Source organism: Myotis brandtii, unplaced genomic scaffold, assembly GCF_000412655.1.
Source record: "Myotis brandtii unplaced genomic scaffold, ASM41265v1 scaffold520, whole genome shotgun sequence".
NCBI classification, from domain to species: Eukaryota; Metazoa; Chordata; class Mammalia; order Chiroptera; family Vespertilionidae; genus Myotis; species Myotis brandtii.
The window spans coordinates 1,493,023-1,517,276 of NW_005369827.1; positions in this window are offsets into that span (position 1 = coordinate 1,493,023).

Here is a 24,254-nt window from a genome sequence, read left to right on the forward strand (position 1 = left end):
TTTTTAAATATGCAATAAATATGAATAAATAATTTGACAGGCAAATAATTTCTTAAATTAAAATTTATTCAGTTATCAGTGATGTAAAATATTTCTTTCAGAATTCTTTCATCATTTATATTTACTCATCTATGTCTTATTTATTCCTGTTGTTTGGTCATTTTTAAAAATTAGTGTCCAAAAGACAATGTTTTCTCTATATTGCTACTGCTTCTCCTACAAACATTACTAACTAGTATAGTTATATATTAAAGAGATTAAATGCCTTGTTTGCCATATTTTGTAACACGTATTTTTAGTTTGTGGTTAGTGATTTTTATTAAACAAAACAATTTAGATTTTTTTGATATAGTTAAATCTGTTGTACTTCCTCTGATGCAAATTTAGTCTGAAAACAGCAGCTTTTAATAACTCTGTCTATTTCTCAGGAAATCTCTTTTTATCTTATTTCCAGAGAACCCTCTGAGGCTCATTCATCTGAAACTTACTCACTTGGAACAGGTGACAGAAAGCTGTTTTCCTGCAAGAAGTGACAATGAGGAGTTTTTATAGCAATAATCACAAGTGGATTTTGCCCTCATGAAATTGTAATGGTCAGCAAACAGTCAAGTTAATTTAGGATTCTTTTTTTTTTTTTTTTTATGGTGCTATCCAGGGCCCAATCTTAACAGATAGGCCTCCGGTTATAGGTTGATGGACTATTTCAGCATCAATATACTGAACTAATTCATTTTCTAAGTTTCTTCCTACCCATCTTCAGGGGCCAGTTACTGCAATAATAGTCTTCCCTACTCCAAGCAAAGGGCTTTGTGAGCTCTGGCAAAAAGATGAGAAAATAGAGGCCTCAAAATGCTTAAATAATGGGCTAAAACTTAAACTGAGTAGAGGGTGATATTCAAAACATTTAATGACCTGCATGATGTTGATTGCAAACTCTCAAAAACTGACCAATCAGAACAGAGGCCAGCATGAATTCTAACCAATCAAAACAGAGGTCACTATGAACAATTCCAATGGTCCCACTACTGATAACACTTAAAAACAAACAACAAAATAAAACATGGATCTCCTGGCTGGTGTGACTCAGTTGGTTGAGCGTCCTCCCATGCACCAAGAGGTTGTCTAGTTTGATTCTTAGTCAAGGCACATTCCCTGGTTGTGGGCTCAATCTCCAGTCGGGGTCATGCAGGAGTCAGTCCGCAGGAGTCAGTCCATTGATATTTCTCTCTCCTGCTCCCTTCCTCTCTCCCTAAAAAGAAAAACAAAAAAACAAAAAACACAATAAAAACATTTATATCTTGGGCTGGCTCAGTGGTTGAGCATCAACTTATGAGCCAGCAGGTCACAGTTCGATTCCCTATCAGGGCATGTGCCCGGCTTGCGAGCTCTATCCCCAGTAGAGAGCATGCAGGAGGCAGCCGATCAATGATTCTTTCTTATTATTGATGTTTTTATCTTTCTCACCCTTTCCCTTCCACTCTGAAATCAATAAAAATATATTTAACAACTACCTATATGTATAAAAGCCAAGTGACCAGAGTAATCAGTTGCTATGACGCTCACTGCAGTGGCCAACCAGCCCGATCAGGCCCTGATCACCACCCCCAATCAGGGGTGGGGTTGGCCGGCCAACCGCCTTCGGCCCCTCCCTGATTGGTCCCCCAACCTCCTGTGTCCCCTCCCCCGGGCTGGCCTGGCCCGATCAGCACCAATCGGGGTGGTTGGACCCCACCCATGCACGAATTTGTGTACTGGGCCTCAAGTACTTAAATATTATGTTTAAAAAGCAAAACATTGACATCAACACAGCTTTGTGCAATTGAGCAAACAGATATGTAAAATAGAGTAGGAGGAAATGTACTAGAATCTTAGCCATTCTACCTTTGCATGCACTTTTTTCTCCTTTTCCAAATTTTCTTTTATTTTTTACAGAGAGGAAGGGAGAGGGATAGAGAGTTAGAAACATCGATGAGAGAGAAACATCGATCAGCTGCCTCCTGCACACTCCCCACTGGGTATGTGCCCGCAACTAAGGTACATGCCATTGACTGGAATCGAACCCGGGACCCCTCAGTCCGTAGGCCGACACTCTATCCACTGAGCCAAACCGGTCAGGGCTTCAAATTTTCTTTAATAATAAATCATTAGTTTTGTAATGGCAAAATTTAATAGTTTTAGGTAAAGATAGTTATGAAACTTGAGAGTACTTGAGAGGAACAGTTTGCTGAAGAAGGCTGGTTTTTATGACATGGTTACGGGTGAGAGCCTTTCTCAGGGCAGCCACCGAAACATCATCACAGCAGGAGCTCAGTTGCCACTGCTTGTGGTCAGGGGGATGCCAACAGGAGGCAACAGAGCACTCCAGAGAAGGTTAAACAGAAGTCCCTGTCACTGGCTTCTAATAAAGAGGAAGCACAGCAGGTAGTGGGCCTCTGGAGACACTTGAGACAGCACAGACCCCATCTGAGTGTCTCTGGCAGCCACCTCCCATGAGGGGCCCTTCTCAACACAAGCATTAAAAGCTGGTCCACCAGCCCGGCCCAAGGCACTGGCCTTGGGACCAGCTGGTCAAGGGAGACCGGCACACACCACAGATGCCGATCTTGCTGCCTCACTTCTCCTGTTGCAGTAAAGCGCTGCTGGGGTGCTGAGTCCTCCTGGGGCACTTGGAACCCAGTGGGCTGACGTCTATGGGCTCCTCATTCTGGTGGTTGGCATTGTTATGCTCCTTGCCATTCTGCATGCGGTGGGAATCCTCACCGAGGACTGGTAGCTGGACCTTCCTTCATGACGCTCCACGGGCCTTCCTGCTACCAAGCAGCAGGCACAGCTGGGTCAGGGTCAGTCCCGGCCACACAGACTGGAGGCTGGTACCGCGGCTGGACGATTCCAACCCACATCCCCACAGATCTAAACAAGGGGACCACCATGCAAGTTGCATGGGCACAGGCCTCGGTGCAGTCTGTTAACACTTGGGCTCCAGAGTACTTTTGCATATGCCCCACTATACTGCCTCATCCCCAGACTTCCCAGCTGAAGTCTGATCATCTAAAGCCCACCTCTTCTGTCCACTAATAAGCGTCTGTTTCCCCCAAGTCTTCAGCAAAGTGAACTATATCCAACTTGGGGTGTAGGGGTGTCACAAAGGGAGAAGGCAGAATGAAGCTGTGTGTACATAGGGAAACAGGTAGTGTTTGGGTGTTTGGGGTGAGCCACCTACTACAGAAAAGTTATGAGAAGGCAGGAGCAAGCCACAAAGCAGCCCAGAGCAGCTGTCTATAGCGAGGGGACATCATTCTCCATTCCTCAAGATTTTGAGAAATCTTTGGAAGGGAAATTGATTTCCTGCGAATATATAAGGTGTGATTTCCAGATCTGATGATGGTGATGATGATGAAGTGTTGATGCTAATGATGATGTTATTAAAGGAGGGGTTGAGTGAAAATGTTGGAATGCTTGGCTTGGATTGAAAACCCAGGGGGAGGTTTAGGGACATCATCTTTGGAGTCAGACATTTCTCTAGGTGTGGCTCTGCCATTTACAGGTTAAGTGACCTAAATCAAACCTCCTTCCCTAAATCTCCTTAATCTGTAAAATGGATATAATAATAGTGCTCATCCCATAGGCTGAGGATTAAGAGGACACAAGTAACTAGTTGCTGAGCACAGTGAATGGAATGTTCAGTCAATGCCAGGTGTTACGCATAAAACAGTGGCGTCATCACCATCACCATGATCTCTGAAATATTTTGCGTCCCTAAATGCACACACACATGCTACAGAAGAAAACGCCAATGGAACCCAGCTGGTGTGGCTCAGTGATCAAGCATCGACCTATGAACTAGGAGGTCACAGTTCGATTCCAGGTCAGGGCACATGCCCAGGTTGCGGGCTCAATCACCAGTGTGGAGTGGAAAAGGCCAAATTTGAGAGCTCTAAAGAAACCTGAGTGGGCATGTCACTGGGCTCTGAGCTCAGGACATTCCTAAAGAGTTAAAGCAGGGAAATCCCAAAAAAAAGAGAAATATGATTTTAGGGAAGAAGAGAAGCCCTGGGGGCATGGATTGATTGGCCATAGATCCAGTCAGAGAACTGGGGAGGCAGTTAACGGAGGTTACAAAAGACCAAGGCAGATAATGAGAAACACTTTTTGTTAGACCAAGAGGGCATCTCAACCTATCAAATTTTATCCTTTGCCTTTAGATGGCCTCTCTGGGAAGTTTAAGGTAGTCAGAAGGTAATGCCAGTTGATTTCATATATTTTTACACTTTTTTCTTTAAAAATTAAGAAAAATTTTAATTTACAGTAGACATATAATATTAGTTTCAGGTGTACAACATTACACTGTGCCTTGATTCAAATGTTTTCAAGGTGCTTTTGGTCAGCATTGGAGAGGTGAGGTTGGGTGAAGTGAGGTGAAGCCAGGTGAGGGATGTATTCTCATGCCTTGCCGGAGGGAATGCAAATTAGCATGACTGCTCTGGAAAGCGACTAGCCAGTGCATCTCAAAGTGCTTTAAAAATGATCATCCATTTGAGTGCAAATTTTGCAGCAGTGTCCTGTGGAAGTGATCTGAACTCTGGCCAGCACAAGGGAGCACATAGGAAGAAGACTGTAAACACACACACACACACACACAGGATTTGAGCAGTTGTTATATCTGGGGAGTGTGACTCTAAAAAATTGCTATTTGCTTCATTTTACTTTTAGATTTTCCTAAATTTCTCCAACACGTAACTTAAAAGAAATATGTTTAAAAATAAATGCATTAAACAAAAATATACGTCTTCCTTTGCAGTCCTCCTCTGCCTTCCTTCCATTGAAAACCAAGAGTCTAGTTATTCTGGTATGACAGGCACAGGATGACCGTTGTGGATTCTGTCCTTGACTCTCTCTCTTCCTTTGTTGATTTTGCTCTGGGCTCTGGGCTGGGATTGATTGGCTTCCTCCAACGTGGATGGAGCTCTGCAGGGTTTGCTCTCAATGGCACTGGTCCACGAACACCCTGCATCACTGCTTCTCAAAGCCAGACTGAGCAAGGCACCTCGCTGGGGTGAGGGTGGGGGAGGGGGAGAGGAGGGGAGTCAGTAAGGATTAATTTAGCACACTTGGCTTAGAGTTCATCTTGCTTTAGATATACTGGCGTAGGGCTGGGAAATGGGAAGAAGAGGGAGGAGACAGAGTATTGTTTTCTATCCACTGATATTTTTCTTTAGCAAGTTAAAAGTCATACCTGGTGTCCTCGGTTGGATATACTTGGTTGATGATAACCTGTTTTGTTTCATACACTAAAAAAACAAAAAAAGATAGTGTGGCTGAGGAGAAATCCATCCATTCACAGTTATTTATTAGTTCCTTCTCTGTGTCAAGCACTGTTCTAAATGCTGGAAATACAGCTGTGAACAAACCAGGAAAAATTGCTGCCTCGATGGAGCGTCCCTTCTACTGGGGCTGAAAGTTGATGGGAGTCAGTAATGCAATGAAGAAAAATTAACCAAAATAATGGAGATAGAGAATTAGGGGCTGAAGTGCGTGTGTTTCTTTAGGTAAAGTACTTGGAAAAGGCCTCTTAATTTGAATAAAGACCTGAAGGAAGTGGGGGAGTGAGGCATGTAACTATGGTGAGGAAAGGCTCTCTAGGCAGAGGGAACAGCAAGCGTCAAGACCCCAAGTAGGAGCTCACTTGGTGTGTTTGGTCACTAGTGAGGAGGCCAGTCTGGCTGGAGATGAGGTTGGGGAGTTATGAGAGGGTCTTTGTGAGGTGGCTTAATATGATTTCAAATCCACGTGTGTGTGCATGTGTATGTGTATTCTCAAAAAGAAATACTAGAAAGATAACTCAGGAAGTAATAGAAATTATTTATGAGAGGGCGAGGGACAGGAAGAAAAGACAAGGATGGAAGTGGGCATTATAAAAAGAAAATAAATTTAAAAGAAGAGCACCAGGTATAGACTTAGACAGGTTTGGATTTAAATTCCAATTCTGCAGCTAACTACCAATTGACTTTGGAAAAGTTACTTAGTCTCTCTCAGCTTCAGCCCTATTAATAAAATGCATAGGGTTGTTGGGAATACAAAGTGAACTAACTCTTGCTAAAACCCTTAGCCCAGTGCCTGGTGAGTATAGGCTATGGTTAGTCTTGGTTCAACATGCAAGAATCGGGACTATGGGAACCTTGTAAAATTCTTAAGCTCTCTAACTATCCTTTTCCCTGAATGCTTAGGAAGAAAATCCTTATGAGAACAAGGGCTTATAGTTGTCTTGCGGGTGGGGGTGGGCAGATGGAATGAGATGTTCTTACTCTAGCCATTTTGGGGTGGGGTGGAGGAGTAATAAGAACTCTGGGGATAGAGTGGGTGGGAACACATTTAGAGAGGAAATGGAAACAGACATTTAAAAACCAAAATTAAACCAAGGAAATCTGAAGATCTAATTGACTTTATTAAGTGATTCATGAATTGGTCAGCATCTCATCCAGCAACTAGAAGGGTGCTCCAGAAGGTTGCACATCATGGAAGGTTTTTATCAGAAGTGTATGGAAGGGAGTCATTAGCAAAAGAAAAGCGGGTTATTTTTAGTCAGGGGCATCTTCTTTTTTGGGGGGGGGGAGGGAATTCAAGGGTTTTATCATACAGATTGTCTCTTCTTAAGAGAAATGGAGAGGGCCTACAGGAGGAACTATCTTGCTGGTGCTTGACTAAAAATCCCCGACTGCTTGACTAAAATTGTATTTCTGGGAGTGGTTGAAACTAAAATTAAATCAGGTATTAAATCTAAGTCTGGTCTCACGGGCTTTAGCATGAGCGACGCCATTCTGGGCCTGTGGTTTCCTTCCTAACACAGGGGAATCCCTGGGGCCTGCTGCAAAGAAGGAAAGGTGAGCCCAGGGCCTGGGCATAGAAAATGGGAGCCTAACAGCCGGTCAGCGGGTATTCCCCCAGCTCTGCCATGGGTTTCTTCCTTCTTCCTCTCTCATGACGGGCATGGAAATGCAGGGAGACAGTCTGGCTCTGTAACTTGCTCGGCGGGGCCTACAAATCCCAGGTTGTCTTCTTTGTTCCCATCAGGAAGCAGCTCTCCACTCCCTCCCTCCCGAAATCAATGCTTCATTGTTTATGGAACTCAGGAAGTCCTTGGTACAGCTGGTATAATCCAGACCAGACCTTTAGCACCCAGTGCTTCTTTTTAAAAGGAAGCAAAGCCTCTTTTCTTCCTGACATTTCAAAGCTCAATGGAACCCGACAGCTTCCAAGCATTCTGCCACTTGGCTACCTGTGTGACCCTGGGCCAATTTCTAAACCCCCAACTGGCTTGTGGGTGTGTCCCTCAGGAGAGCAGCAGAGGCAGGACCGTCTGGTCCAGTCTTTCCCTCCACATCATATAAGTGGTTTCAGCAAGTTACAACGGATGGTTTTAAAATGTGTTTCCACGCCCAGCTGGCGTGGCTCAGTGGGTGAGCATTGACCTATGAACCAGGAGGTCACGGTTCAATTCCCGGTCAGGGCACATGTCTGGGTTGCTGGCTCGATCCCCAGTAGGGGGCGTGCAGGAGGCAGCTGATCAATGATTCTCTCTCATCATTGATGTTTCTATCTCTCTCCCTCTCCCTTCCTCTTGGAAATAAATAAAAATATATTAAATAATAATAAAATAAAGTAGAAATTTTAAAAATAAAATGTGTTTCCTCAGTGTGTCCCACTGTGAAGCTTTTTACCTTCCATTGTGCTTGAACATCTTCTGAATCCTGAGATTCACAATTGAGCTGAGCCCCAGCCTTCTAAAACTCCTTGGCTTCTCCTGGTGCAGATGAGGAGTGGTGCCTGCAGGTCAACCAGGTAGTGGATGCTGTGGTGAATGCTGGCCAAGGCTGGCAGAAAATAAATGAGTGAAATGTGATGAGAATGTCACCATTATTGTCAACCATGGTCACTATCCTTGGACACTGATTGTTTTATATGTTTTTCTTTAAATTTATTTCAGAGATAGGAAGGGAGGGAGAGAGAGAGAAACATTGATGAAAGAAAAACATCAATGGGCTGCCTCCTGCATGCCCCCAGCTGGGGGTCAAACCCACAACAGGCTATTTGCCCTGTCTGGGAATCGAACTGTGACCTCCTGGTTCATAGGTCCACCCTCAACCACTGAGCCACACCAGCTAGGTTAGACATTGATTTTAATGACAGAGCATCCCAGCTGCCACCACGGATCCAACATCACTATTTCTTTGACTTTGCATAGTTCACAGGCTTTGGTGGTGGTGACCTAGAACTGGTGTGGTCTCTGGCATTAGAGGGCAAAAAGGGCAAGGATTTCTGCCGTTTCCATGCTGTGCTCTGTAGCATTGGTTCACAATCAGAAGATACAGCATAATTACCCTGGGTTCATATCCTCTGGTTAACTCTTGAGATGTTGGTTCTAAGAGTGCTTTTTCTCGCAACGGGCGATTCCTCAAAATTAGGACAAGGGACTTGCATGCTGGGCAGCAAGGGGGGCGGGGAGGAAAGTCCATTAATGTGATGGAATTGTGGACAGTGTTGCAAAGTGATTTTTTTAAACCAAGCCTTTTGCTCTCCCCTCCTGTGGCTTCTCTCCTGCTGGGGCCGGGGCTGCTCAAGTCCTGTTTCGCTTCAGGACCTGAACAGGTGCGTTTGCTCCCTTCCTGTGCCTGGAGTCCTGCCATCCATTGCTCAACTCCAACCTCGTGTTGTTTTAACATTGGGCCTCCATCCCCAGGGCCTTCTCCTGGCTGCAGGTCTTGGAGTCAAGTTTCTTTTCATGAGGCTGCTAGTTGCCAGCTAACCAATCATAGATCTTGGGACTTGGATAGAAATGACATTTTTTTTTTCTTCCTTGGCTCTTCTCTCTGAGGGTCTTATCTCTAATCCCTGGATTTGGAAAGAGTGCCAGATGGAAGCTGGGAGGCCCAGATTAGTTAACTATGGACGAGGGCGAGTACTTTGACTTTCCGAGCCTCAGTTTCCTTATCTGGAAAATCAGAGGCGTGCTGACTGGAAAGATCTCTTGAGCTGCTGAATCACAGGGATTATGGTGCTAACTCGAGTGTCCTTTTTTTTCTCCGTTCTACTTCCTGGATCCCTGACTTTCCTGGTTTTCCCACCCCTAACTCTGGTCTGCATTATGTCTATCTCTTTGGTTCATTTTTAACTCACCAGTTATGGAACCACCATAAAAATGGGAATTTTCCACTCTTCGTTCAACCCGGAGTCCTCCCACTCAGTATCTTGCATAGATTGCCCCAAATCACTCAGCCAGAGGACTTTGACCTTTCAGAGGTCACAGAGACAGTAGAGGGGCTGAGCCTTCAGCATGTGAACCTCACCCTACAGTGTGGGGTCAAATATCCTTGTCATTTTCTTGGTAAAAACCCAGATGATACTGGTTACATTATGTTCCTTTTTGACATGGACTGCAACCTCAGAATCATATCTTTGCTCCTTGGTTTTACCCAGAAAAGCGGGGCGGGGTGGGGGGTATACAAAGCAATCTTTTGTTTATTTTATATACCAGAGGATCCTCCTGCAGGTTTCCCACTCTGCCTTCCCTGTATCATTTTTTCGGGGTTTCACTAAAAATAACGGCAGTTATAAAACAGCTATCATTTACTAACAATTTGCTATGTGCCAGGCCCTGTGCTGGGAGCAGGATCTACATTCTCTCATGTAACCCACTCAGTAAATGTCAGAGGTAGGCACCAACGCTCTCTTGCTATGAATGAGGAAAACCAGGCCTGGAGAAGCCGAGTGACCTTCTTCTCTAAAGCCCTATCAGCCCCCATAGAGTCACCAAGCAGGCCCTCTGGTGGAGTTGGTTCACTCTCCCAGGCTCCAGGGCTAAAGGAATCTCTGTTGCTTTTCTCATTTTCTTCTTCCCAAAGCCTCCAAGTCTCCTGAAGGTTACTGAGCTTCAATCCACTTGCTAAGAAGGATTTCATAGGCTCTCTGTAGAGCCAAAACCTTTCTGCCGCTCTCACAGAGACCACCATGCTGGATGTGGCCCCTTTGACCACACGCATGCACTGGGCTCCATAAAGATGGCTCCAACATCATCTCTGGGCCTTCTCAGGGCTGGGAGAGCAGGAGTATGGTCTAGATGAGATTTGCAGACGTCATTTAGTTCAAGTCTTTGTCTTTGGGCGGGATTACCATTCCCAATCCAAATCCCAAGTATGATTACATGCTCAGCCTCTCTCCAACTGCTCAAAACAGTTTCCATTTCAATCCAACTCAAATTTTCATTCTTCTACCCTAACAAAACAGGGGATAATTAGTTGTAAAATATATCATATATATGTTGTTGTTAATCCTTACCTGAGAATATTTTTTCCATTGATTTTTAGAGAGAGTGGAAAGAAGGGAGGCGGGGGAGAGAGAGAGAAACATCAATGTGAGAGAGACACATTAATTGGTTGTCTCCAGCATGCACCTGAACCTGGGCCTAGAATAGAACCTGAGACCCTTCGGTGTGCAGGCCAACGCTCTAACCACCTAGCTACACTGGCCAGGGCATTATCTTCAATATATTACTTTTCTTTCTCCTTTTCTCTTCCATTTCCTAAAAAAGCATTAAGCAAGTGTGTTAGGGGATTGCCATTGCCAGGCAAGTACACACACACTGCTGGAGTGGGAGGGGAGATTAATGTGCTTCCGTCTTCTGCTTTTCCCTACTGGCTGCTGGGCCCTTTTGTCTGGAGAAGTGAACAGAATACTTCCTGAAGGAATTCAAAGAGAAAGAAAATTAGTATTCAGTTTCTGACGTCCAAAACAGAGTTCACAGCATGCCGATGACTTGAATGCTAGGCTTGGGGTGAGAGAAAACATTTTTCTAAAAATATCTTCCAGTTGGTCTAGAGACCATAGGGTTTCTCTGATAGGACAGAGAAGGTAACTCTGTTTATGATTTAGGCTTAGGTTAGAGCCAGGAAATGATGAAGCCGAGGAAGAAAATGAGCTCACTGCCTCTTCTTGTCCTGGGCCATCATGGGAAGAGGAGGCCATGGACGGAGGCCAAGTTAGCAGGGGAAGTGGTGAGGTCCATGCTCTGATGTCCCTTTGAAAGGCAAGCTGGGAGGCACGTAGAAGACAGGTCTCCCCCATGCCCTGTTTGTTAAGGCTGTGGGGAGAGCTCTTGTCGCAGTTTCTGCTCTGGGACGGGTCAAGGGTAGAGTGGACAATGCAACACGGTACAAAATCAGGCTGCATGTCAAGCAGAGAGAGGATTCATCTACAGTCCCAACTGGAGAGCCGGTGAGCCAGCCCTGACACCCGCTGCCCGATGGAGAGGGAGGCTGGGGCAGAGCTCTGCAGGCTCCGCAGCTTCAGAAGCAGTGAGGCTAGTGAGGAGCCCCCGCGGGGCACAAGGGACAGGGAGCCCAGACCAGGAGCTACAGCAATGGCAGACATCCATGGTGGGGCGAGCTGAACCCTCAGAGACAAGGACCCATCTAAGGGTCTGTGTAAAACCAAGGTGCCTTCTTCCCCACAAGCAGGCCTGGGCCGAAGGCTCAGACACCCTGAGGGAGAATGGGGAAGAAGCCAGCAGAAGTAGAAGACCCTGAGCAGGACCCAAAAGGGACCAATGAAATGACTGATTTAAACTAAGGTTGAAGCTGGATCGGGCATTCAGTTATTTTTCTCTAGCAAGTAACAACCGATAAGATGACAACCCAAGGAAAGTACTTCCCCTGCATATCCAGGTTGTATGGTGAGCATACTTAAGCCTGGCACCTGTGTTTCAACCAAAGAAAAACAGCCTTTTCTATTTCAGGCCCAGTGATCTGGGCTATTTTTACTTTTCTCCTGATTTTACATTCTTGGTTCTAGTTGCTAACCCCTGGATAGTATCCCTTTGAAATTCTACAGTATTCTCCTTTGCCTCCTCAACAGCAACAAAAAGAAAGCAGGAGCCCTGGCCGACTTTGCTCAGTGGATAGAGCGTCGGCCTGCAGACTGAAGGGTCCCAGGTTCGATTCCGGTCAAGGGCACATGCCTGGGTTGCGGGCTTGATCCCCAGTAGGGGGCATGCAGGAGGCAGCCAAGCAATGATTCTCTCTCATCATTGATGTCTCTATCTCTCTCCCTCTCCCTTCCTCTCTGAAATCAATAAAAATATATTAAAAACAGAAAAAAAGAAAGCAGAAAGCTCACTGTTGTGGGCTGAACTGTGTTCCCTTCAAATTCTATGTTGAAGCCCTAGCCCTCAGTACTTCAGAATGTGACTATAGTTAGAGATAGGGCCTTTAAAGGGGTGATTAAGTTAAAATGAGGCATTAAGAAGCGCCTAAATCCAATCCGACTGGTGCCCTTATAAGAAGATGGAATTTAGACACACCCAGAAACACCAGGGATGCAGGAACACCGTGGAAAGGCCCGGTGAGGACACAGCCACAAGCTAGCCACCTGCAAGCCAAGGAGAAAGCCCGTAGGAGAAACCAAACCAGCCGACCCCTTGGTCATGAACGTCTAGCCTCCAGAATGGTGAGAAACAAATTCTGCTGTCTAAGCCACACAGTCTGGGTGTTTCGTGATGGCAGCCTTAGAAAACCATTACACTCACCTTTGTAGGTTTGTGCCGAGGTAATAGAATTGAGCAAGTGGTCAAAGAGAGCCCTCCCCCAGCTCCTTGTGGGCATTCTTTTTAAAACATTTAACTGTATTGGGGTAACCGTGGTTACCATGATATAATTTTCAGGTTGGGCACACTGTTTAAGTGGAAGGGCATCGACAAGGCTGATCCTCCTATTGGAGGCGATGCTGAGTGTATTGCTGTTACTTTGCATAAAAGTGTGGCCACGGCGTGATGATCAGTGGGCAGGCTGGGATTAAGTGGGACACACGACAGAGGCACGCAGAGATGGCAGCTGGATTGTGGCTGGGTGGGGGCTGTCCCTTGCCCACTCAAGCCATTTTTCTGTGACAGATGCTTCTTTCTCACTGCCAGGGGCGGGGGGAAGAAGGGGGCTTGGAATTAGTGGCATAAAATGAGGGACAGTATAAAAAAACCTGAAACTTGACCTTGAAAGTTGATCACAGTCCACGACACACAGGGGAACACTTCAGGAAGCCTGCCATTCAGCAGAGACCTTCCAGCTGGGAGGGTGACAGCAACCCTGTGAGCTGTCATCCAAGGGCCTGAGGTCTTGTGACGGTTCCTAATGAGCAACGCTTTCTGCCAGCTGGAAGCCAGCTCCTTAACCGACATCTGGAAATCACTCATGGAAATTAGGGGAGGCCCCTACAGAAATGAGGCTCTGGGAAAACACAGATGGGAGCAAATGTGCCCTACACAGAATCAGAAGTTGCTGTTGTTTATTTATTTATTTTTGTTAATCCTCACCCAAGATTTTCTCCCTTGATTCTTAGAGGGGTTGGGAGAGACAGAGACATTGATGTGAGAGAGACACATCGATTGGTTTGCTTCCTGCATGTGCCCTGACCAGGGCCTGGGACAGGGACCAAGCTTGCAACCGAGGTACCTGCCCTTGACCAGAATCAAACAGGGGACCCTTCATTCTGGGGGCCGAAGCTCTATCCACTGAGCCAAACCGGCTAGGGCTGCTGTTGTTTTTTTCAGTGAAGATGGGGCTGACCCAAAGTATTCTGGGAATAAGCCAGCCTGAACTCCTTGGAATCCTGTGTTAGGACTCAGGTCTGAGGAAGACTTTCCTTCTGTCCTGGCTCCCAGGTACTCAATCCTTGTCCCGTTACGTACCTTAGTGAAGGACATTAGGGCAACTGGAAATGCTAGGCAGGGCTAAGGGCATGAGTAGGCTTCCACCTGCACTCAACCTTTCCCTCTGTTTCCTCCAACCCGGCTTGGACTTCACCCACCCATTTCCCTGGCTCTCACTTTATTGGAATCACTCACAGGGCTTCGATGAGAAAGAAGAGCCTTTGCCTCATTCAACGGGAGCCCAGAGGGAATTTTATTCTGGAAGTGGAGAGCTGGCTCATCCCCTCTCCACCACCACTATTTTGGGGGTAGACTCAATCCCAAGAGATGATGCTGGGTCCCCCAGCAAATGTTGACATGTCTGTCATGACCCCCCTCTAGGCGGCATTTTGAGGGCATTGTTTCCACTGCACTCAGGCCCTGCTGCCTAGCGCCCTGTCCCTCTTCTAATCCTGTGGTTCGAGAAGCACCCTGGTTTGCTCTTTGTCCCACAGCCTTGGAGCTCTGGCAAGGGCAGGAGTCATCAGGCCTTCTGTCAAAGGTCTTTGTTATCTGAGCATTGCAACAGCAAAAGCAAACGGCCTAATCTCTCGTGGCAGATAGGCAGGGCCAGAGCGGAGGCAAAGAATCTTGTTTGTCATGGAATAATAGGGACGCCTTCGAGCTCACCTGGTCCACAAGACACACATGAGGAAACTAAGACCCAGAAAGAGGAAATAACTTGTCGAGGTCACATAGGTAGTAGGAATACACCAGCTGCTCCAATTTATCGAGCACCTACTACACCACTCCCTACGATTGGGCAAAGCATTTCACTTGCATTGTGTCACCCCCACTAACAACCTTGTAAGGTAGGTTTACAGAAAGGATATGGAAGCCTAGAGAAGCCAGGTGACTTGCCCAGGGACCCCCAGCTGGACACAAAGCCAGGTTTCCCAACACACTCGGCCACCCCTCTCTGAGGTAAGACCCTGTTTTGGTGGGGTTGCCAGAATGCTGGATGTTCCATACCTAACACATGATTGACAGGTTACAATTGCTGTTTGGTAAATGACTGGGGCTGGGGGGAGGGGAGGGTGAGAACCCACCTGGCTCCCCAGGGCGAAAGGATTATACCTCTTAGCTCATCTTTCCACAGGCTTCTCCAAAGAGGCTGCAAAATGTTGACAGACGAGTTGAAGGTGGATCAGGTGCCAGCCACTGCGGCTTACTTCCTGATTAACCATATCCCTGGCGCTTGCAGGTGAGGACACAGAGCGGTGGAGAGGGTGGGAGCTTTCTCACGGGGTGTGCGACAGCCGAGGCTCCAGCAGCTCTGGGAGGTGGGGCAGAACTGGTTTTGTGTCTCTTTTTGACCCTTCCTTCTCACTGCTGCTTGGTGTCTTTCCCTCCCTGCATGTCCCAACAGCCCCCAGCAAAGCCCTACTCCACGCCAGAACCATTGGCCCAGTCCCCCGCCCCTGTCCCACACCCACACACCTGCCCCAGGTGACATTTCTCTGGGGCCCTGCTCTCTGCCAAGCAGGCTGATTCATCAGCTGATCCTTGTGGTGTGGTCTGGGCAAACCCTCACTCCCTTTAGGTAACGCATTGGGAATTTAAAGGGTAAAATGGTCAAGGATTTGAACAGTCTGTTGGGAATATATCTGGGGAGCCAGGAAGGCCTCGTAGGGGGGATATACAATCACAGGCTGGTTATGTCACAGCCCAGTTTCTAGGGTTGCCAGGAGCCTGTTACTCTGCTTCTCCTTCTGCCGAACTCCCGGGGGCAAGACGCCCAAGGCTCTGCCCATGCAAAGTGTATAGTAAGTGAAGCTTATTTGCATCTATGTCCTCACACAAGTGTCATAGCTAACGTTGGACTTGGTGACTCCCAACTGTACCCTGGGTGACTCTCAAGTGTCTTTCTTGTGTACAAAGGAAAAGTGGAGCTTTGCTTAAAGCTCGGGAAAATAACACTGAGCTAGCATTTTGAACATCTCTTACGGATCAGACTCTATGTATTTTAATTTTTATAACAACCTTGAAGGAATAATATTATCATCCACTTAACTGATGAAGAAACCAAGATTGAGTGACTTGCCCAAATTCTCATCCGAAGTCGGTCTGAGAGAAGTCTGTCTGTACTCATGGTCCATGCTTTCCTGTTGACAGAAGGTCTATGTGTGCCTCTAGCCCAGACTGAAGCTGACTTGTGCTGGCTCGTGAGAGCTGATTGTTTAATTTTTAGGAATTGCGTGAATCAATTGTTAAACATAGCCATTATTAAAAGCCAAATTACATTGACTTATAGTAAAATAAATTATATTAAAAACAAAAGTAAAAATACTCAAAATTTGCCACTATTATTTTTGCTGTTAATTCTGCCGATTTTATCTGTGTGGGGGAAATAATGAAGAAAGCTGGAATATGCCATTCTCTTCCCACCTCTGCACTCAGTGGCAGGACCTTGTGTCTTAAAATCAACCATGGTGGGACTGTTTACACCATGGGAATTGGCAAAGGTGACAAATCAGAGCTGTTTCTTTCTGGGGAGCCAGTTGGTAAACACGTGTTAGCAAACCACCGCCTTACCCCATTACCTCCTCATCACAGACACCAAACCTTTAAATCTTCAGACTAAAAGAACACATCAATGCGATTTCATGGTCTCTAGACTTATTTTATAGTCGGCAAAACTAGGTTGTCAAATACCAGGCAGAAGCCTAGTACGGGACACAAGAACATAGACATGGCTTAGTTGTTGTTTCAACCTATAAGCTTCGTGCTGGACTTTGTCATAGCAACAAACAACGAAACATGTAGTTTCCCTCATATTTCTCAGGCCCTTTATGGGGACTCTTCTTCTGACTGTCCCCTAATCATGGGTGTTCACCAAAGTTCCATTCTTGACCTCTCCCTTGTCATGGTGCACTCTCCTCCCGTCTGACCTTCATTCCATGTCCTCAGACACCAAACATATGTATATTTGCTGGTTTCTGAAATGGGCCCCCATAAACAGCACCTCTTTTTCCCTGCCTTGTTCTGAATAAACTGAGGAATGAAACAAGGAGTTAAAATGGAAGCTACAAACATACAAAAATCAGTTGCATTTCTACACACTAGCAATGAAGAATCCAAAATAAACCCATTTCCAGTAGCATTAAAAATAATAAACTACTTGGGAATAAATTTAACTAAGACTTGTATAATAAAAAAATAAAACATTGCTGGAATAAATTTTAAAAGACCTAAATAAGTGGAAAGACATCCTGTGATTGTCTTGCCATGGACTGAAAAGAATCTGATAGTCAAAGCTGAGGGGTGGCTTGGACTTTTGGCTGACATCCCACTCTCCCCTGAAGCATTGAATCCTATTGATCCCAGGTATAGGGAGTCCCAGAACACCATGATTTAAGGCAAATGAAAAAATACATCGATTGACATTTTTCAAAAGTAATATTTTGCTATAAAGGGTAATACTTTAAAACCCATAGTTTCAGCTCCCCCCCTCCCCCCCCGCCCCTGCCCTCATATATCCAACTACCTTTTGGACTTTGCCTGGCATCTTAAGCTCAACATGTCCAAAACTGGTTTTGTCTTATGCTCAACCAAATTTATGACTCCCTCTGTACTGTTCATGTCAATAAATTGCAGTCCATGTCCACTGATACTGGGTAAGAATGTGGATTCTGGCCCTAGCCAGTTTGTCTCAGTGGATAGAGTGTCAGCCTGCAGACAGAAGGGTCCTGGGTTTGATTCTGGTCAAGGGCACATGCCCCAGTTGTGGGCTTGATTCCCAGTAGGGGGCATGCAGGAGGCAGCCGATCAATGATTCTCTCTCATCATTGATGTTCCTACCTCTCTCCCCCTCTCCTTTTCTCTCTGAAATCAATAATAAAAAAAGAAGAAAAAATGTGGATTCTGTACTCAGGCTGCCTGAGTCTAAATCTGGATTCTGTCACTTACTAGCTGTGTGACCTTGGGCAACTTATTTACCCTTTCTGTTCCTCAGGTTCCTTATCTATTAAATGGGGATAAGAATAATCTCATGGAGTCATTAAGAGGATTAAACAGGCCAATTCACATAAAATACCTAGCACAGTGATAACTATTAGCCATATAAAATTGCACCATTATCCACCCAATAATCCAGGCCAGATACTCAGGTGTTATTCTTCATTTCCCCTGGTTCCATCACCAACTAGTCACCAGCATTTATTGACGTTAACACCTCTTGAGTCCATTCCATCTCTAACTCCTTTGTTAGCCCCTTAGTCCAGCCCACTATCATCTGACACACAGTAGAGGCTCAGAAAGACATTTGTTGAATAAACAAATGAGTGAATAAATGAAGAGAAAAAGCAAAAGGAGAATGCCTTCTGTAATTGTCTTAAGGATTGTCATGAGATTCAAGTGAGATAGAGATGAAGAAAGCCTTTGGTGAACACTGAAATCTATTCAAAGATAAGCTAATGATATTAGTGCTGTAGAATAAGGGAAGTTCCTTGATTAGAGTGTCTTTCCAGTATTTTCCTCATTATTAACATTGTTCAATTAACTCTCCAGAGGGTTAATTGATCTTTTAGGTTAGGAGATCAGTTAATGTTAATTAATCTTTTAGGAGATCAGTGTAACTTTTAGAACAAACAAATGACTTTAATTCCTAAGCTGAGTTCCCTAGACTGGGCTGCTGTGTTTTTTTGTGTTGGGTTTTTTTCATATATATTTTTTTATTGATTTCAGAGAGGAAGAGGGATAGAAACATCAATGATGAGAATCATTGATTGGCTACCTCCTGCACGCCCCCTACTGGGAATCAAGCCCACAACCCGGGCATGTGCCCTGACCAGGAATTGAACCATGACCTCCTGGTTCATAGGCCGATGCTCAACCACTGAGCCATGCTGGCTGGGCTAGACTGGGCTGCTTTTGTGGTACAATGTCATGGGCAGGTGGAGGACCTCCTGACCCTTGAAGCAATTCTCTTTACTTGACCGGCTAAGGCTGTGGTTCTCAACCTTCCTAATGCCACGACCCTTTAATACAGTTCCTCATGTTGTGGTGACCCCCAATTTCATTGTTACAAATTGAACATAATTAAAGCATAGTGATTAATCACAAAAACAATATGTAATTATATATGTGTTTTCCGATGGTCTTAGGCGACCCCTGTGAAAGGGACATTCGACCTCCAAAGGGGTCGCGACCCACAGGTTGAGAACCACTGGGCTAAGGCCTTAAATTCCAAAATTAGGGCTTTTATTGAATTATTCCTCTGTTTATTGAATAAGGGGCTTAGTGAAAAACCACAGTGTGAATTAGTTCATTTCTTCCTTTCCTGAGAGCAAGTTTAATGAAAGGGGCATTAGGGTGCAAGAGATTTGGAAGCCACCAGGAATATGTATGTATATATTTGTAATCCTACAGTGGTTGGACACTCCAGGTTTTGTACCTCATGTTCTGCCATGGGTGATTTTTTCCCCTCTCCTTTCCAATTACCTTTATGGTGAAGCAACTCTTTTAGGAGATCAGTCTGACTTCTAGAACAAACAAATGACTTTAAATCCTTACAAAATGGGTGGATTACCCCCATCCTTATGAGTGACCCCTCATCCCCATCCTTAGCTCTGGAGTTATTTTTGTTTTTGTCTCTTATGCTCACAACACTTCCTTCTATCAATGCTAGAGCACATTTAGAATCAGTCACATTTCCAGAATTTCTCTTCTTAGGGGAGCATCTCATCGAGGAAAGGACGTCCAGGGGCCTGTCAGGAGGCTAAGTTTGCACAGCACTTTGTATAAGATTGAGAAAGTGTCAAAAGACCATATTTGAATTGGGGTCGGGGTGAGTCTGATAGAAATCCCATTCCCTGGTGCCACCACTCTTTGGAATAAAGGTTCTGGAAAAGAAATGGAAAAATCCCAGCAAAACCAAAATTGCATGGCCCCGTGTTATCGTAATACCATAAACTCAAAATGTCTTGACCCAGCGCCCCCAGCAAGGTCATTTCAGAAACAATTGAGCTTCAGCAACTTGTCTTACCTGCCTCAGAATGACTAAGGCCTATTTAAATCTCGTGGTTGGTTAATCATTAATCAAGATTTTTGACAAACAAAGTAGAGCAAGCCAAGAAAGAAGGGTAGCTAAAAATTAGCTCAGGAAAGGTCATATTTCTTGCAAATGCAGGGTTTGGTGTTGCTTTTGATTGTGGGTATAATCGTGCGGAATGGAGTTGCAAGGAAATATAATCCCGCCGAGGAAGCCAGTGCACCTCTGAAGATTTTACGTGGGACCCTCCGCTGCCCTTGCAGTCGTCTGGAGGACTATAGACCTCCATCACCTTTGCTGAGAAGCCTGTATTCCTGTAGGGCTACCAGAGGGAGAGTGGGAATAAACACCCTGGCCAACACATGTAGCTGCTAAATGACTCCAGAAGGTGGAACCTGGATCTAAAGGAAGGTGTGGGAAACCCTAAGAGCCTTGGCTGCCCCTACAGACTCTCTCACCAGATCAGGGTGGGTGGGCGTCACCTGGGGCCAGGAAGGCTGAAGGGAGGGAGTTGCCCACTAGGGGGAGCACTCAGATACACCAGGCTGTTGATTGCTGGACAATCAATCCCTCAGCTTCTGCAGTTGAGATAAACACTGAGCTCCGCCATTTTCTAAAAGAAACTCAAAATCCTAAGGAGAAATGATTGAGGGTTCTTCCCATTTCCCTGCTATAGGGACCAATTCTCTTTCTTCCACAGTTAACACAGGCCCATGAACCATGTTTAATACAGAACGGAACAAAGGTTGAGTTTCTTCATGCCCTCTCTCTCTCCTGGAGGCAGCAGATTTGAATATACCATGTGTTTTCTTCTGGATCTGGCACCTTTTGTTCCCTCTCTTTCCTTCTCACCTGCCCTAACTCCCACTCCTCCTGTAGGTCATGGCTCAGATGCCACTTCTTCCCCAAATGTTTCTTAACCCCTTGGCCAGGCCTGTGTGGGTGTCCCCAGCATTTTATGGCACTTGCAACATTGTGTTATCATGCCTGGGAGTATCTGGAAGGCAGAGAGGTTGATTTTGTTGATCACTGTCTCTCCAGTGCCTCATGCTGTGCTGGCACACAGCTGGCACTCAACAAACATTTATTGAATAAACAGAAACAAAAGGAGTAAAAAGGCATAAAATGAAAATGCTTACTGGAGTTACTATAGCAGAATGCTGTCACACTACAGTGTATAAAGAAGGGAAGTGTTTGTTGAGTGCCTACAGCACACCAGACATTTTAAAGATTCATTAACTCATCTGATTTTCAATAACCTTATGAGGGCAGGATTATTATCTCTACCAATCAAGAAACTGGTGCTTAGACAAGTGAAGCATCTTTCCCAAGGTCACATGGCTGACAAGTGGCAAAGCTGGGGTTTCACCTCCCAGGCATGCCGACTGCACACTCAACCTTGTTCCACTAGGGCCTGGTGGACTAGGCCATGGTGTTTGCTCACAGAGCTAAGTGTTTGGGCAATCACATTTTTTCCAGGTTTAGTGGTGTTAGGAGTTAGGCAATAGAGGAATACTGGGTACTTAGGGAGGTTAAACTAATGAGGGAAAAGAGGACAAAGAAAAGGCTATATCCAGTCAACATCTTAGTACTTGGAATTAGCAAACCCTTAGTGGATATCTCGAATCTCATTCTATATTTAAGTCGAATCCTGCCCTTGACCTTGAGTGGTCAGAGGGGAATGGGTCAAGGTGTGGTAGGACAAGGATCAAGTGGGTGTATCTCTATCATCCTACCTACCCAGTAATTTTTTAGGGTCATGGTGTCAAAATGCCATTTCATCAAAGCAGCCATGCCACATTGTGTGCCCACAGGACTATTTAAAAAAATCCCACATAATACTTGACGTAATATACTATGCATTTCTTTTAAAATGTCAAATGCCCTAATATCCTTAAAATAGGGTCTGGTAAGCCAGTGAAGTCCATTATAGCTGACAAAATACACCTAGCACAGCACATGCCAGCGATGGCTGCTGGACTGTCCATAGGGTCCTCTTTTGCTAATTGTTCATTCAACTTATGTATGTTGTCATGACTGATATTTTTGGGATAAAAACATGCATGGGACACCTATTTTAGTGGAGAATCCGAGGGAATTATCTTCCCACGATCATTCTCTAGCCTCCTTCGTCATCTTTGGGACGGCTTCATAGACAGAACTCCTCAAATCTACCAGAGAACATATTTCCAGCAGCCTCACTTAGAGATGCTGTGTCTTCATGCTGAGAGTATGCATTTTCAGCCATTCTACCGTGAGTTCCCATCCCCCAAGAAAAGAGGCTGCATATGAAAACACACTTTTTAGCCAACAACGACAAAAAAGAAGCTACACTTGTAAAAAAAAAAAAAGCCATTCTTTCCTTTTTCTGGGCTCTGAGGTAGGTGGTTGGCATGACTGGTTTCACCCATTTCCAGGGTCAGGGTGCTGTTGGAAAGAATCTGGGAACTGGGGTCTGAGCTCAGGTTCCAGTCCAGGTTCCTACCAGCTGTGTGACCTTGGCCAGTCACCTCGTCTGCCCTGCCCACTTCACCGAGTTACTGTGAGGTCCCCCTGAGCCCAGGAGCCTAATGGGTCATATAATGGTAGCATTTACCCCACCTGCTATTTACCTGCTCCTTTTGTCCGTGTTCTCCCACAGGAGTGTAAGCTCTATGGGTGCAAGATGTTTTTGCTTTTGTTCATACTGTAGCCACCACAGCACCTAGACTAGGGGTGGGCAAACTTTTTGACTCGATGGCCACAATGGGTTCTTAAACTGGACCGGAGGGCTGGAACAAAAGCATGGATGGAGTGTTTGTGTGAACTAATATAAATTCAAAGTAAACATCATTACATAAAAGGGTACGGTCTTTTTTTTTTTTTTTTAGTTTTATTCATTTCAAACGGGCCGGATCCGGCCCGCGGGCCGTAGTTTGCCCACGGCTGATCCTAGACAGTGGTTCTCAACCTTCTGGCCCTTTAAATACAGTTCCTCATGTTGTGACCCAACCATAAAATTATTTTCGTTGCTGCTTCCTAACTGTAATGTTGCTACTGTTATGAATCGTAATGTAAATATCTGATACGCAGGATGGTCTTAGGCGACCCCTGTGAAAGGGTCGTTCGACCGCTAAAGGGGTCGCGACCCATAGGTTGAGAACCGCTGACCTAGAACAAAGCCTGGCCCCCACTAGAGTGCAATTCACATTTTGTAGGATTGTTAATTCCTTTTCTAAGGAGATTGATCAAATGCCGTGATTCTGTAACTTGAAGGGCATCTGGACTCTTCTCCTAGGACAAGAAGGAATCAGCAGATCTGGTTGCCCTTGAAAATATTGCCTAATGACCTTCCTCCGGAAAGTTTCCAAGCCTCTTCTGCCTCTAAAAGGGCCTTGCCCTAACCCAGGGGTGGGCAAACTTTTTGACTCGAGGGCCACAATGGGTTCTTAAACTGGACCGGAGGGCCGGAACAAAAGCATGGATGGAGTGTTTGTGTGAACTAATATAAATTCAAAGTAAACATCATTACATAAAAGGGTACGGTCTTTTTTTTTTTTAGTTTTATTCATTTCAAACGGGCCAGATCCAGCCCGCAGGGGCCGTAGTTTGCCCACGGCTGCCCTAACCGGTTTGGCTCAGTGGATAGAGCGTCGGCCTGAAGACTGAAGGGTCCTGGGTTTGATTTCGGTCAAGGGCATGTACCTTAGTTGTGGGCACATCCCCAGTAGGAGGTGTGCAGGAGGCAGCTGATCGGTGTTTCTCTCTCATCGATGTTTCTAACTCTCTATCCCTCTCCCTTCCTCTCTGTAAAAAAATCAACAAAATATTTTAAAAGGGCCTTTACCTTTGTAAGAGGAATGTGTATCCGGACGCTACAACTCAGGCAGCTCAAGACTAAGAAGGTAAAATTCTTAATCAATGGCAGAACCATGTGAGGCAAATTTTAGAAGTAATTCTGTTGACAGCCCGCCACTTTCCCTTGAGTCATTTGATTGGCTTCGCTGATGGGCGCTGTCTGAAGTTAGCGATGAACTTTAGAGAAAGGGGAAGGAAGTGTTCTGCTAACCCTGCTGAGAGTGTGGAAAGGAGAAACAGAGGCGTTGGTTTCCTCTGCTGTGACCAACATTCAGGTCACCCCAGCACTTTCACGAAACCACCCAACAGCTCCATGTCACCCAAACTGCCTCCATTTAAAGTTGCGTGTGAAGTCTAACAGGATCATGAACACACGTAAGCAGTGACAGCTGTGACAGGCTCTGCCACATACTATTCCAGTCAGATGCTGAGAGTGTCCCAGAGTTCAACTCTCAACATCTGAGCTCAAGTGTGACGTAGTAATAATTCAGTTATGACTATGTACTCCATCTACAACGGTGATTCCAAACGAAAAAACATGATAGCAACTTGCTGGTTTTCCAGCTGAAAGTACTGAATTAGTTCATTTCTTCTAGGGCAGTGGTTCTCAACCTTCCTGCAGTTCCTCATGTTGTGGTGACCCCCAACCATAAAATTATTTTCGTTGCTACTTCATAACTGTAATTTTGCTACTGT